The sequence below is a fragment of the Phycodurus eques genome, chromosome 5 (genome assembly GCF_024500275.1).
Source record: "Phycodurus eques isolate BA_2022a chromosome 5, UOR_Pequ_1.1, whole genome shotgun sequence".
NCBI classification, from domain to species: domain Eukaryota; kingdom Metazoa; phylum Chordata; class Actinopteri; order Syngnathiformes; family Syngnathidae; genus Phycodurus; species Phycodurus eques.
Genome location: NC_084529.1, coordinates 1,140,820 through 1,157,265, shown reverse-complemented (window position 1 = coordinate 1,157,265; position 16,446 = coordinate 1,140,820).

Genomic DNA, 16,446 nt, shown 5'->3' with positions numbered 1-16,446 from the left:
ACACGGGAGCAATTCTAAGCTGTAAGATGAAATGAACTTTCCTGCTTTCTTTCATTTCTATTCGATCTCCTAACTCACTCAGTCAACATCTTTCACAAATCCAGATCAGTGTAATGTTGCTTAAGGTCAATCATTACAAGATTAAAATCAAAGCTAATATGGTCGGTTATTGGCGCAGCAGTTTACCTCATATTGCAATTAGTTTTCAGGATTTCAAAAACTGTTGCCAAAAAAAAAAAAAAAAAAAACAAGAGAGAAACCCTGTTGACAAGAGAGAGAGCAAAGAAAGAAATGTCTCAATGGGCTGTTGCGGTGTAGGTGGGGCATTGAGACCAGTGTGACTCCACGTATGAATATATGAGGTGGAATTTCCTGCCCTGCGTGACAGACAACAGGAAGGAACGGGGACTTGAAGCAATCACCCTGCTGTAACAAAAACATCATCGCCGAGTACTTTTACCAATAGTGTGAGAGAATGATTCAAGAGACCCAAGTCAAGTCCCACTAATCTGGTTGGCATGCAGGACATCAGAGTTGCCCAACAATGTTTGATTATTTTCGGTAAGCATGAGTATTTCCCAGATTTTGTTTTCTTCTTTTTTAGCAAAAACATGTTGTGCCTGAATCGAGAATTGTGCATTCAAACAAGAACAAAGTAGCTTTTGCATGAATAACTAAATTGGAACGTATTTACTGAAATGACACATTACATTTAAACATAACACTGTTATTGTTTCTGTTGATAAAACCTCAACACTTGATTTATTTCACATTAAATCTGTTACAGTGCTTGGAGTTACTCCCATCTTTCCCAAATGGGCTTTTATTTGGAAATATTTGAAAAGAAAAGCAGATTGAACAGCAGCCAAAAATTGGACCCCCAATAATATAGAGAATGAGACCATAATTCATCCCTCCGCTCTCCAGCACCCCCTCCAAGGACTCCATAAAGGGTGGGTACTCTGAACTGCTGTTTGGTGCATACGCACAAACAACAGTAAGGACCCGTCCCCTGTCCCCCCGAAGGCGGAGGGAGGCTATCCTCTTGTCCGCGAGGTGAACCGCAACGCACAGGCGCCGAGCCGGGGGGCAATAAGTAAACCTGGAGTCTAGATTACACCGCAAGCTAACACGAACGCCGCATTGCTAACGCTCGCCGAACAAGTCAACGAAATTGAAAAAAAACACCCGGACTCACTCCTCATTATTCTCGGGGACTTTAACAAAGCTAAACTCGACCACGAACTCCCTAAATACAAGCAGCACATCGACTGTCCTACCAGGGAAAATAATACTTTAGACCACTGCTACACTACGGTAAAAAACGCATACCGTGCTATACCTCGTGCAGCCCTGGGCTCGTCTGATCACTGCTTAATTCACTTAATACCGACGTACAAGCAAGAACTTAAATGTGCGAAGCCAACAGTGAAAACAGTCAAAAAGTGGACCAATGAAGCCAAGATGGAACTTCAAAGCTGTTTAGACTGCACAGACTGGAGTGCCTTTGAAAATTCAGCTGGCAGCCTGGATGAATATACGGACACTGTCACATCCTATATCAGTTTCTGTGAAGAGGTTTGTGTACCAACAAAATCATTTCGGACATTCAACAACAACAAGCCGTGGTTCACTGCTAAACTTAAGCAGCTTCGCCAAGCTAAGGAAGATGCATATCAGAGCGGGGACAGGGCCCTGTATAATCGAGCTAGAAACCAGCTGACTAAAGAAATTAACATTGCAAAGAGGATCTATGCAGCAAAGTTGGAAAAACAGTTTAGCGCGAACGACTCAAAAACAGTCTGGCGTGCATTCCAATCGCTGACTAATTACAAGCGACGATCCCCCCAAGCTGAGAACAATAGCACACTAGCCAACGACTTGAATACCTTCTATTGCAGATTTGAAAAGGACAGTTTCACTCCACACACCCACCCGGCCGCACCCGCGACCACAACCGCACCTCTGACTTCTGCGTTAACCATCCATGAACCGGATGTGAGACGCATCTTCAAACAACAGAAGATTAACAAAGCAACAGGACCGGACCATGTGTCCCCATCCTGCCTCAAAGTCTGCGCGGACCAGCTCGCTCCAGTCTTCACTCAGATCTTTAACAGATCTTTGGAAATATGCGAAGTTCCATCCTGTTTCAAACGCTCCACCATCATTCCAGTCCCCAAGAAACCTGCAATCTCTGGTCTGAATGACTACAGGCCTGTCGCTTTGACATCTGTGGTCATGAAGTCCTTTGAACGTCTCGTGCTGGACCACCTCAAGAGTGTCACAGGTCCCCTGCTGGACCCCCTGCAGTTTGCCTACCAAGCGAACAGGTCTGCGGATGATGCAGTCAACATGGGACTGCACTTCATCCTAGAACACCTCGACAGTGCAGGGACCTACGCGAGGATCCTGTTCGTGGACTTCAGCTCAGCGTTCAACACCATCATCCCTGAACTCCTTTCAACCAAGCTTCTCCAGCTCAGCGTCTCACCTGCCATCTGCCAGTGGATCTACAGCTTTTTGACGGACAGGACACAGCAGGTCAGGCTGGGGGAGGCCACCTCATCCACACGCAGCATCAGCACTGGGGCGCCCCAAGGTTGTGTCCTCTCTCCGCTGCTCTTCTCTCTCTACACGAACGACTGCACCTCAGCAAACCCGACTGTCAAGCTCCTGAAGTTTGCAGATGACACCACTGTCATCGGCCTCATCAAGGACGGTGACGAGTCTGCATATCGACAGGAAGCGGAGCGGCTGGAGCTGCGGTGCGGCCGACACAACCTGGAGCTGAACACGCTCAAGACGGTAGAGATGATCGTGGACTTCAGGAGGCATCCTTCGCCACGGCTGCCCCTCACGTTGTCCAGCTGCCTTGTGTCAACCGTCGAGACCTTCAAGTTCCTGGGAATTACAATCTCTCAGGACCTGAAGTGGGCGACCGACATCAACTCCGTCCTCAAAAAGGCCCAGCAGAGGATGTACTTCCTGCGGCTTCTGAGAAAGCACGGCCTGCCACCGGAGCCGCTGAGACAGTTCTACACAGCGGTCATCGAATCGGTCCTGTGTTCTTCCATCACAGTCTGGTTTGGTGCTGCTACAAAAAAGGACAAACTCCAACTGCAACGGACAATCAAAACTGCTGAAAGGATTGTCGGTACCCCCCTACCCACCATTGAGGACTTGCACGCTGCCAGAACTAAGACAAGGGCGTGCAAAATCCTCTCGGACCGTCTGCACCCCGGTCACCGGCTCTTCCGGCTCCTTCCCTCAGGTAGGCGCTACCGATCAACGCAAACTAGAACTAGTAGACATTCCAACAGCTTCTTCCCTCTTGCGATCAACTTCTTAAACACCTAACCTATAATTCCATTACAACAAGCTGGAAATTTTTTGACTTGAGTTCGTTGCCACATTTCTGTGGGGCCAATTACGTATTACTCATGCACTCACTGTAGTTGTCTCGCCATGCTGCACTATTTGCATATTCTGGCCACTCATGCCAGAGTAGCATCTGCTCCATTTGCACACTGATTGAGGAGTATCTGTAACATTTGCACAACCAACATTGTCCAAGATGATCGCACTACTCGTCACTTTAAACCGGATACACTCCTTGAAGTCTCAGCGCCCTTTGCACAATGGTCATTGCACCGGACTATTGCAATATTAGTCATTCGAACTGCTCTAAGTGCTAGAGGACTCTGCATCTTTTTGCACAATTGTTTTTTGTCAATGTCTTTATGTCCCCAAAGTGTTCTGTAACTTGACTGTTTGTTGTACTAGAGCGGCTCCAACTACCGGAGACAAATTCCTTGTGTGTTTTGGACATACTTGGCAAATAAAGATGATTCTGATTCTGATTCTGAAAACATCCTGTAGGTGGTAAAGTCACGTCTTCAAAATAAAAGCATGCCTTTATTGCACCACACACTCAAAGATCTCAGCGTAACATCTCAGTGTAGACTAAGGGAGTGCTGTGCTCTGATTTTTACAAAAACCTGGAAGACTAACATTACTCAGCTATCCAGCTACCAACTCCATCTACCGCAGCTGCCTCAGGTAAAAGCAAACGTGGCGGAGAACGTCTACGTTAACAACAGATGGTATGAGAACGTTCAGGCAATGGATAAATACTGCTCAATGGACATTGAAGTGCCGTTTGTACAGTAAAGACTGTTTTATTTACAAAGGGAGTTCAGTGTTGTGTTAATGCTGGCGGGACGCCACGGGCCGACATGATTACTAGCGCTACTGCGTGACATCATAGATAAATACAAGCAGGGACGCTATCAGGGGGTGGCCACGGGTGGCCGTGAATTTGTTGGCCACCCCGCTGGCCACCATACTTGCCAGTCAGTCACATAAGTCCTAAAATCAGTTGTATTTAACGGCGGAGAGGTTCTATCACCATACCGCCCCCCTTGGACAAAAGAAAAAGTTATTTTTGCTGCACCACAAAAAGTCCCTCAGCACCCTCGGGTCTACGATTGCTTTCAATCAACACATTGAGTTTCTGACTTTTTTAGGAAGATCTGTCACCAATCTACCCTATACTGTCGTGAGGGACCTTTACAGCACCACAACTACTCACTACGTTCCTTGTTGAGTTGAAACAAGGCTTTCTCGCACATAGCTGTTGTGGTGTGTGCGTACCCAGGTCGCAGATTTAGGATTATTCACCTGACTTTTGAGCAAATATGGTTGCGTAAATGGTTGTCTGTCTCTATATGTGCCCTGTGATTGAGTGACCAGTCCAAGGTGCAGTCCAGCTTTGGTCAGAAGTAAGCTGGTTCCAGTTCACAATGACCCTGGGCAGGAAAAGTGCTGTGAAGGATGGATGGATGGATGGATAGCTCGATCTATCGAGAGGAATTAGCAGGCCTTTATGAATGACCAAACACATATATAAACAATTCCACTGTTTTAAAAACTCTTTATAAATGAAACGCTAAATTCAAATTGAACTCCTACAATTTTGCACATTTTTACAGTGAGCGCTAACGAGTTAATTTATTTTGTTCAACTGTACCACAGTCGTGTGAGATGCCACAGAACAGAGAAGACTTTTTGTTGAAAGTTACCCAACGCACTTTTCAAAGGAGCTTGAAGTTTGCTCCCATTTGACCCCGACAGACCTACGCAGAGTCTACATCACTGCAGACACCACACCGCTCCGTCTGTCTCGTTCCATTTTCCGCCTCGCTCAGGAACAAGACTCTGTTGGTGCAGTATTTCATCACCAAGCTCAGATAGGGCACTCCACCCTTTCCTGACTCAGGACCATGGTTTCCAATTTGGATGTGGCGATTCCCATCCCAACCGCTTCACACTCGGCTGAAGATTTGAACCGGAGACCTCTGTGCTGCAAAGCAGACGTGCTAACCAGTCACCCATCATTTGTAGATTATTTTAAATGAAAGAACTGAAAAACATTTGACTCTTTCTGTGTGGTCAGTGTGGTCTGGAATGGTTGTGTATTAGAGTGTTGGTTAAAACCTACATTTCTTGGAAGGAGTCTAAGTGGGACTTAAGAATGCATTTGCATGTAAGAGCTATTGCTGAATGAGGCTGAAAGCTATATTTCTAGTGTGGTTTTATCTCTGTGCTGCCACAGCTGTCTTATCATGGCCATTGCACAAATCAGTTCCGGGGGCTCTCGCTTGGCAACGTAGCCACTGAAAGAAGAGATAAGATGTGGATGGGTGGGCTGGTCCATGTCGACAGAAATGTTTCACTAGAAACCTGATACGAAAGGAAGGACAAGGCCAGAAAAGCAAAGAGAGGAGTTCTCGAAGAAAGAGGAGGAGGTCTGGCCATGAAGCAGCATGTGATTTGAACGCACTTTGATTGGTGTCGGGCTATTGACCAACATTGTCATCGCATTTAAATATGAGCCAGTCGGGTTCTTCCCACCAACCATCAAAGCTCCTTTTGAATAACTTACCATAAAAAGACGTCTTTAATCAACTTATTCATCAAAGGGGGGTTTATTACAAGGGCATATGAATGAGGCAGTACGAGGTGTCCTTCCAGATTGCAACTCTTCAACTTGCTCTTTGAGGATTAGAGGGAGCGCAATAGCGTACGATAGTCCATCGGGGTGGGATCTGCACTGATAAGAATTGCGCACGGCCAAATAGAAACAACAACTTTCCAAACCAAAGTATATAACTCACAATATGCTTTATGAAGCGAGATATTTGACTTGGCTGCGAAGATGACTCTTCTAAATTCAGTTCAACTTATCCGTCAACACTTTTTGGGTACTCTGCCAGACAATCTGCACCGACTCTGCCAATATAGTCGTTGATTTACATCCAAGAGATTCATTCACAGAAATGCACAGTGCGACATAAGAAAATGGTTGTCTTTGTGCGCGCGTGCACACAGTCTCACTCTCACTCTCACTCTCTCTCTCTCTCTCTCTCTCTCTCTCGCTTTCTCTCACTCTCTCTCACACTCACTCACACACACACAGGTAGGCTTCCTTAGGGAGTCCTCAAAAACCCTTCATGAATTCTGTGTAGACTCTTTCCTTAAGGCTGACAAACACCAGCCGAGCGAGGAGACAGGGCACGCTCTGTTGTGCTGCTGAGATAGTTCATCGGTGCCGTTGATTAGATTTATCATAAAGGGTGTCATGTAAGACGTACACGCTGGATCATCAAGCCGTGATTAAAGAAGATTTGGTGTGTTGACATAACTTTGAAGTTGCTGACGTAGTACACAAACGATGAACACTTATCCTGTTGCGAGCGAGACACAAAAGCTATTATAGGATTCAATAGCGATAAAGACTACTTTCGTATTCATACACTTTGGTCAACTTCAAACTTCTGACTTGCGACTTGCTGAGCCAAAAAGTATGAAAGACTCCACTTGACAGACTTGGCATTCATGAGACTCGTCTCGACTTCTTGACTTGTACTACATAATTTGTTAAGTCATACTGCCAATATTGTGTGCCTCATGTTTGGGAGAGAAACAAGAAAATGTTTTTATTTCTTTTTTTTTGTCGTGCACGCCACCAATCGTATTGAGCGAGCATCACGGAGGAAGCTACAAAGATGATTCAATTTTGATTCACGGATGATCTTTTTGTTGAAATTGGGGAAAAGACAAGCGCAACATGCAAGGTATGCCAGTCCGAGATAAAAGGCAATTTTCAACAAGGTCTACTGATCTTTCCGATGCAAGTAAACTGGCTTGGTTCACTTCACAGTTTAGCACATCAGAGCTGGAGTTGATCACAGATAAACTTAACTCATTCACTGCCAGTCGCCCCGTGTTAACATGGATATTTGAATTCAACAGCTGTCCGTGGCAGGCAGTGACTGAGCTGACTTCGTGTCAGTTATGCATTCAAGTGCGAGTAGGAGACAATAAAGTGATAGACAATCTGGAAACTATATCGTTAAACAGCGAAGATCGCAAATTTGAGCATATACATGTATACACAGATTTCACATTGAGGGGCTTTTCTCGTAAGTGTCGTGTCTGCCACAGTTAATGCAAGAAAAAGGACTGAACTTAGAAAGCAGCAACCGACAAAGTACAGAAAGTCAATGCCTCTCATTCATCGATTTACACACACGCAAACACACGTGCACACACACCGACGTAGACACACGCACAAATACACACATATGTTTGGGGAACAGATTGGCATCAAAACCAACATATACTGTATGTAGTGTTTAAATCTGATGATTCTACATTTACTCCCACACAATAGTTATCATAACAGTAATGCTGTCGTATATACGGGCATCTGTAAACACTAACGCAAATGAAAAAATCTTCATTTAATTTCGAGAGGTGTCAATGTATTTTCGTGCATTCATTGAATTTTCAGAGGTGTAAATGTACTTTTACTTGTTAATATTTGTGAAAAAAACATTTTATTATCACTCCAATATATGTTGCGACAGAGAAAGATTGTAGGACTTGTCTTCCGACTTGCTTGAACCAAGTAATGACTTGACTTGTTTGAAATTTGGTGGCGACTCGACTTGACTTGCTTGATTTTTTTTTCCCACAACAACTCGGGACTTGCTTGAAATTTGAAGATTATGACTTTGGACTTGATTCGTGACTTGCGCATATGTGACTTCCCATATTTTAACGGAAACAAACCCTAGAAGAAATGAAGTTTACACACCCATCAACTGATTCAGACCAGAAAAAAAAAAAAAAATGACAAAAGAATATTGCAGTAGACTCCTTACATGTGCACTGTATTTGTGTATGAACTTTTTTGGAATGCGCACGATTAAGGGTATGTCAGAAAAATAGAAAAACAAAATCTCCCAGCTGTGGAATCAGTGTTGTCACAACCTGCACCACTGTTCTAAAAGGAATCGACATCTCCTTTGTGGATTTTCAGTTCGGAAGGCGCCATTGCCACACGGTCCTTCTGTAATTCTGTTCTTCCTCTCCCCGCCTACAATATGGCTACGTATCGTTCGGCCACACTTCAGATTGAGAGGACTCTACAACAGAGGAGAGGGCGATCACAGGGCGTGTCATTGAAAACACACAAAGCGAGCCCAGCCAGCTACCAAAGCAAGGTGCGGCGTGCGTGTTTGTTTGCGAGGCAACGTGGGAGAAGGTTCTGACAAGCAAGAGGTTTGAATTGCGAAAGATACAAACTCACCTTAACATCTGAATCAATACATTAATTGTTTCCTCTGCTCAAAAAAAGCATCGAATATCAGGTCTGGGAGAGGGCAGACGTCTGAGACCTGCCGTGTCGACTGACCCGCCCACTTTGATTGGTGTCAGCCTGTTGACCGACATTGTCATCACATTTAAGCATGAGCCAGTCGGGTTCACCTTTTTCCCCTTCCGTACCGCTTCTCCTCACTAGGGTCGCGGGTGAGCCGGAGCCAATCCCGGCTGACTCCGGGCGGGAGGCCCCAGTAGTGTTCTTCAAAGTTCCAGACAGACAGTGTTAGCACCTATATGGGACAAGTTCCTCACTTTTCCTTGAATAATAATGCTAGTTTATGATGTGTCAAGACTGTGGTCTGCTCGGTAGGCAGTCACAAAAAACAGAGTCTCGATTTAGCAAAATATCATTTGAGGTCAAATCAACACTTTTGTTCAGGTAAGGAAAGATTGTGCATTTGGTGAAAGTTACTGCTTCCTAGAGCGTTACTCCCTTTTCATCATGTTATTAAGAAACGACCACAATGACGTCACTTCGATTGGAGACATAAAGCTTATGGCTGGAAACAGGAAGCGAAAAGCAATATATACCATTACAGCACCAGCTTTTTGCCAAAAACAGCCTCGACATGTAGCTGGAAATTGGACCCTAACAGCTCCCGTCTGCTGCCTCGCTGACGTCATTCCCCTACGGTCACGTCGCCTGTAACCACCAACAGGCATTTAACTAGAGAAGCCTTAGTTGATATGACTAACTTGACTTTGTATTTAAAACAGATGTGAGTCACATTGGCTGTTAATTTTCAAAGCAGCTATCGGCAAAAACCGTTCAAAATAAATGCATTTTGTCTTGTCTTTAATTTCGCCTGTGGTCCACTGTCAGAAGGGTTCCAATAAGAGTCCATTTCTTATAAGATAACTTTGTGTCCCCTTTCCAGGAGCCAGAAAAAAAGAACAGGTACGTTTCCCAATCTGGAAAGAAATACAGTAACTTCATTGCGAAAGATGAACCATATAGTACAATTATTGATGACAGTCGCACACCACCTTTTTTAGGAAGCAACTGGACCTTGAGTTCGTTCATATTTCAATTGAATTCCCCAATCCATCCATTTTCTGAGCCGCTTCTCCTCACGCGGAGCCTAGCCCAGCTGTCATCGGGCAGGAGGCGGGGTACACCCCGAACTGGTCGCCAGCCAATCGCAGGGCACATACAAACAAACTCACATTCACACCTACGGGCAATTTAGAGTTTAACTTCAATGAACCTACCACCCCATAAGATATCTTGTAAAAATAATACTGAAGGTTCTCATGAATTTAGCATGGTATATTATTTTGAAAAATGCTCTTGACTGGGAGTGTAAAAAAAAGTACGGGCTGGCTCAACATTTTTTTGTTTTGAACTCTTGAACCTTAAATACCCAGTAAAGTGACCCAAAAAAATGTCTTGCAAATTTGACACGCCACAGAGAAGAGTGTTGTCAACAAGTCTGCTAAATTTGTATACAGTAAATAAAACCGCTATGCATCTAAAATATGGCTCCGAAATTACAAAAAACCAAAAAAAGCTGCAGGACTATGTGGGCATGTCCGCTGAATGCTCTCAAAACAACAGCTCGCGGAACATTCGGCTATCAACAAGTACATGTCTGTGGCTGCCAGTGTGTGTGGCTGACGCAGCCGCAAGCTGACTGTCACTGGAGCGAATTTTCCCCGCTTGCTCATTAGCTGGCGAGCTCGCGCACGTAATAAACCGTGAACTTTCCCAGAAGTGTTTCGGATTGGAGGGCCCGCGCGGGGCGCGGCTGCGGCGAGTCGGACGGGCCCCAGCGCCTGCGCGCCAGACCGCAGGCGGCTACTAACTAGCCGCCGGCGGGCCGGTGCGAGGCGGCCGGTGCCGCCAGGTTCGTCGAAGCCTCGCACTTGCGACACGCCAGAGATACTGCAGCTCAAATAACGCAAAACATTTTCACGTTGGAGGCGTAGCGCTTGATGGCCAACTGCAGTACACAGTCGTGGTAGAAATGGCCCTAGTTACTATTACCAAGTAACCCGCAATTGCGGTAGACAGCCACTGATGGAAATGACGGCGCTCGATATGTATGTAGTGGGTGCCTCGGTTGCGTCAGCGGGCCCGCTTTTAGCCACGGACAAAAGAAATCCGTAGAACTGAGAAGATGAAAAAGAGTTTCATGCTATATGTCAGCAATTGGGTGCTAAATTATTCAGTCTTTGCATGTTCTCAGCACTTATCTTCAAACATCTTTAATGTAGTTGGAAACAAATCACAAAAATGATTTTAAGATTGTCTTCTTAGGTATTTTATCTCTGATACACTCGTGAGAGGGGTTAGTCACTCAAAAAAAGGAGAAGAAAAAGCTGAAAGACAAGCGAATGAAGGAAATCAGTCGATGCTGGGCGCATGTGGTTGTGTGTAATTTTGTGTCCACAAACCCTAATTTAGCCACACTATGTAACACTTTGTGCTCCTACTTGGCCTCTCGCTAAGATTTAGTACTATTAGCGAAAGTGCAATTGATACTGAGGACAACATGAGATTTCTGTCACATGGGCACGGAATTGAAGCCATGAGGATGAAAAACGATCAGAGCTAAGAGATACCTCCAACTGGAAACTACGTGGCCAGACGGTTGAATCCTGTACTCCGGGTGTCCGATTTCAAATTCAATACAATTCAGTGTCTGGATTGTTTGATTGTTTTGGGCCGTCTGGGCTCTGAGTCATGTGGCAGTCCTCGGGACGCACGCCAAACCATAAGTTGGAAGGGTATGACAGGAGCTCAGTGAGTGTGTGTTCTTGAAGTGCACACACCCACACCCACACCCACACACAAAGTCACACTGACACCCACACACTGAGAAATGGCCTTTGTTTGAACAGGAGGGTTTTTGGCAACCATTCACACACATGAATAATGAATGTATTTTGCGTTCGAGTTTGCACACTGACATACACCTCATCCGTCGGCATGGTTTGTATATTTGCATCATTTGGGCAAATTGTGTTATTGGTGTCTGGGTTTACATGCCTCACGGTTGCAGATGTCTGGCAAAGACAACCAATGAGAGCTTGTATCGCTGTCTGTCATCTTTTGGGGCATGAATATCTTGAACATCTGGACACGTACAGTATGTGGTTGTGAGTTGGCAAAGTTAGCCGCGTGACTTGATCAAAACATATTCCAGCCAGCCTTATCTTAACAGCAGCTTTTATCTGCCATGCCGACTGGTGTTCTGCTATTTTTTTCCGTGTTTTTCACACTATTCTCCTGTTCCCTTTCTTTCTCTTGCCCCCTGTTTTGATTCATTATTTGCCAGTTTGGGGAGTGAGGATGGAGCTGCCGAGAACCTGGAGGGGTATTGGAGCCTTCGGGACACTGCTCTCCATCTCTTCTTGCGTGGGCATTGTCAACGTAGGCTAATGGTTAAAGCGAGGGCTCAATGTGAGAGGACAAAAGGTCACAGGGGGTCACTTTGGCGTCCTGACATGAAAGGAGCCCCCAGTTTCAATGAGGATTAACCCTCCCAAAAACCTATTGATTGTAACACGACATGTGCGGCCAGCATTTTACACGTGTGAATTCACCACCTTCTCGCTTCTAGTTGGAAAATTGAGTTTTGACAATAAAAGATGTTTAGTTTGCTAAAGAGCACTTGGATGTTCTACAGCACTACTGGAAAAATATTCTCTGGACAGATGAAACCAAAGATGAATTGTTTGGGAGGAACACACAGCGCCATGTGTGGAGGAAAAAATGCCACAGCATACCAACATCAAAAGTGTAAAGCATGGTTAGAGGGAGCATCGTGATATGGGCGTGCTTTGCTATCTTGGGACCTGGACAGCTTGCTGTCATTCATGGAAAAATGAATTCACGTTTATCAAGATATTTTGCAGAAGAACTAGAAATTTGCCTAAAAGTTGAAGCTCAAAAAAGAGGATGGGTGTTGCAACAGGACAATGATCCAAAACACATAAACAAGTAAACAACCGAATGGTTTCAGAAGGTGAAAATGTGATTTCTGGAGTGGTCATAGTCAAAGTCGTGACCTCAAACTGATTGAGACGCTGTGGCATGACCTCAAAAGAGCTATTCACACCGGACATCCCATGAGTCATGCTGCACCGCGACAGTTTTGTAAAGAGGATTGGTCCAAAATTCATCCTGATCGTTGTGCACGTCTGATCTGAAAATACAGGAAACTTTTGGCTGAGGTTATTTCTGCCAAAGGAGAGTCAACCATTTGATACATCCAAGGGTTCAATTCATTTTTCCTCCCTGTCCTGTGAATGTTTTCGTTATTTTCTATAAAAATGTGAAAATATTGACTTGTTTGTGTGGTATTACTTTTCAGCAGCCTCTGTTTATTCTAGATAAAGATTTAGATAAAGATCAGACTCCATTTTATGACCAATATATTTAGAAATGTAAGAAATTATTTTTCCTTCCACTGTATAAATATGTATACAGTATCTACAGATGCGCAAAATAAATGTATCGTATTTAAAAATGCCTCACAGTTCTGAGGACCGGGGTTCAATCCCCGGCCCCGCCTGTGTGGCGTTTGCACGTTCTCCCCGTTCTCCCCCCGCCTCCTGCCTGCAGTTAGCTGGGATAGGCTCCGGCACGCCCGCGACCCTAGTGAGGAGAAGCGGTACAGAAGATGGATGGATTGCTTTTAGCATAAATTGAACGAATAATTGCTTGTTAAAGGCCAAAGGTCTTCTCTCCTCGCCCACATGAGCACAATAATACATGCACACAATGCAAACATCACTTAGCGTGAAGTTAAATGAGTTCAGTGTCGGCAGCACTAATTGTCAAACTCTGCTCCTTGACCCCTCGGGTGCCTTTCATCAGCTGTGTGTGTGTGTGTGTGTGTGTGTGTGTGCGTGCGTGTGTGCGTGCGTGTGCACGTGTGTGAGCGCATGTGTGAGGGAATTAAAGTGTCTGTGTGGCCAAAGGCAGATTAAGATCCCGCAGCAGAGCTCATTTAGAGGTTAATGTGTCAGTGAACGAAATGAATAGGGGGCTACGAGGTGGGATCCACAGGACGCCGGCATGCTGGATCCCTGAAACAATGCCGCCTACATCGCACATTCATGTCACCGGAGATGATCAATCTGGATCTACATTTTGAGTTTTGTATCACAGTGAGGCTCGAGAGGAAATGAGATGAGATGAGAGACTGAAGGCTGAGGGAAGTGATGGATGGGGGGAAAGGGACTGTATGCAAATGCCTTTGTGACCTTTAGGTTATGTTGCAGAATATCCTCTCAGTTCCAATCATTGCAGAAGCCCGGCCACCGGGTGCCGCTCGGCTGCGTCGGCGCTCACTTTGCGTCACGGGCATCGTTGATAAGTACGTTCCTCGGTGGCACTAAAGTTTTATGTAGCCATACATCTCCTGCGCCGCAATTATAGGGTCCTTCCACGTCACATTATCGGTCCATAAACTTCAAATACGTTCCCGTGACCCAGGTCAATCGTGCAGAACCGAGGCTTATTCAGGCAGGTCCATTTCTTGAGCGCCGGTGTGGATGACGTTTTCTCACACTCAGCGTTCCGACAGTTCCTCCGATCAGAGACAACGCGTCAGACGAGCGTGACGCTTCGAAACGAATGCACCGCTTGAATCTATGAACCTCTTTAATATCCATCCATCCATCCATCCATTTTCTGAGATGCTTCTCCTCACAAGGGTCGCGGGCGTGCTGGAGCCTATCCCAGCTGTCATCGGGCAGGAGGCGGGGTACACCCTGAACTGGTTGCCAGCCAATCGCAGGGCACATACAAACAAACAACCATTCGCACTCACATTCACACCTGCGGGCAATTTAGAGTCTCCAATGCATGCGTGTTTTTGGGATGTGGGAGGAAACCGGAGTGCCCGGAGAAAACCCACGCAGGCACGGGGAGAACATGCAAACTCCACACAGGCGGGGCCGGGGATAGAACCCCGGTCCTCAGAACTGCGAGGCTGACGCTCTAACCAGTCGGCCACCGTGCCGCCCTCTTTAATATCCAACACGTCAAATCAAGTGCAATGCATATTGTTTCAACGTTCCATGCTGTTAGTAACACCATGATTAAGCCCACAAGTGTTTCATCTGATAAGAACAGATCCATTACTTATCCCCACATCACTTTTTACTTTTTGGCTTCATTATGTAAGAGGGCCACCCCAGCACTCTGACGTGTTGTATTTGCAATTAGGACTGCAAAGTATTTCATAATCAAATCATCCAATAGTTTCATTGTTTTCATGCAAATCAGAGTCAAATCTGGAAATTCTTTGCAAAGCCTGTTGAACTAAAGGCTCCGGGGAGCCCTGCACACATGTGTGTCACTGATTAATACTGCAGGCTTTCCCAAAAAAATTGAGGTTGAGGAAAAACGAAAACACCAACTATCAAAAGAAAAACACAGATTTCCCATCATCATCATCATCTTCTCTCTCACAGGCCAACAGTGGACGTTCTGGGAAATAAGTCGAACGCTAAACCTTATGATTCAAGGGCCAAACCACTTCAAATAGAGACACATCCCATCCACACTGAATGTCTCGGTTTTTAAACACCCATGATAAGAGAAAAGATCAAATCGCTGAAAAAGTGTGCATGATCCGTGCTCTGGTGCAGCCGTCTGTGACATACATACCTCTGAAAGTATTGGAATGGCAAGGTCAATTCCTTTGTTTTTGTTGTAAACTGAAGACATTTGGGTTTCAGATCAAAAGAGGAATACGAGCCAAACGTTGAGAATTCCAGCTTTTATTTCCTGGTATTTACATCTCGATGTGTTTAAAAAAAAAAACTCAGGACACAGCACCTTTTGTTTGAAGCCACCCACTTTTCAAGTGAGCAGAAGAATCGCAACATGTGACGAATGGGTGTATCTAGTTGCCCAGGTGTTTAGACTAATTGCTAAAACGTTAGCTAGTGCTTCTTTATGGCTTTCGGTTTCACCTGTGAAAACGGCATTTGCTGTTCAGCAACTGTGAAGACCGGCGAGCTGTCTATGGGAGAAAAGGCGACCACCATACCCCGGGTTGCGAGTCGAGCGCACCGACGGCTGGGCTATGAGACCAGGATGCCGGGTTAGCGGACCCCGGCATCCTTCCGAGGATTCCGAGGAGTGACGTCACTGCCCAAGCTACATCCAAAGAATGCTGTCAAAACTCTCCAAGCTCTAGTAGCCTATACAAACGACAAAATCTTTGTCCAAACTCTGAGCTGACGGAAACTCTAAAACAAAAAACCCACATATTTTGAATGGGGCCTGCATGAGGGGTTTATGCTGCTGTCAAATCTCGTGGCAAACTCGGAAGCGCTTCCCGAATCGATCACGTGGTACAGCCGGTCAGGGAGGCTTCGGACGTCATCACTTCTGGCTCCTCCCCTAAATGAAGCAAGCCTCGATACGCGCTTCGCGGACACGCCCCCTCCATTACTCGACACACGCCTCGAAGACTCGGCACAACCTCTAAGATCACTATCCATGTGCCATGTTTGCCTTTTTGCTTTTCAAAATGAAGCTTTTTTTTCCCCGATATTACACCGGCTCCCCTGCCTCGCTTCTCCTGCTTCCCTGCCTTTGCGTCCACCTTTTGCCACCATCACGACCAACCCTTGACAAGCATCATTTTGGAAAAGGGCACCGAACGTTATTGAAAGAAGGTCAGCCACATCAATTATAATCCGATCAAAAAATTGGATACATTTTGATCATGTTTTTCTCGTCGCAAA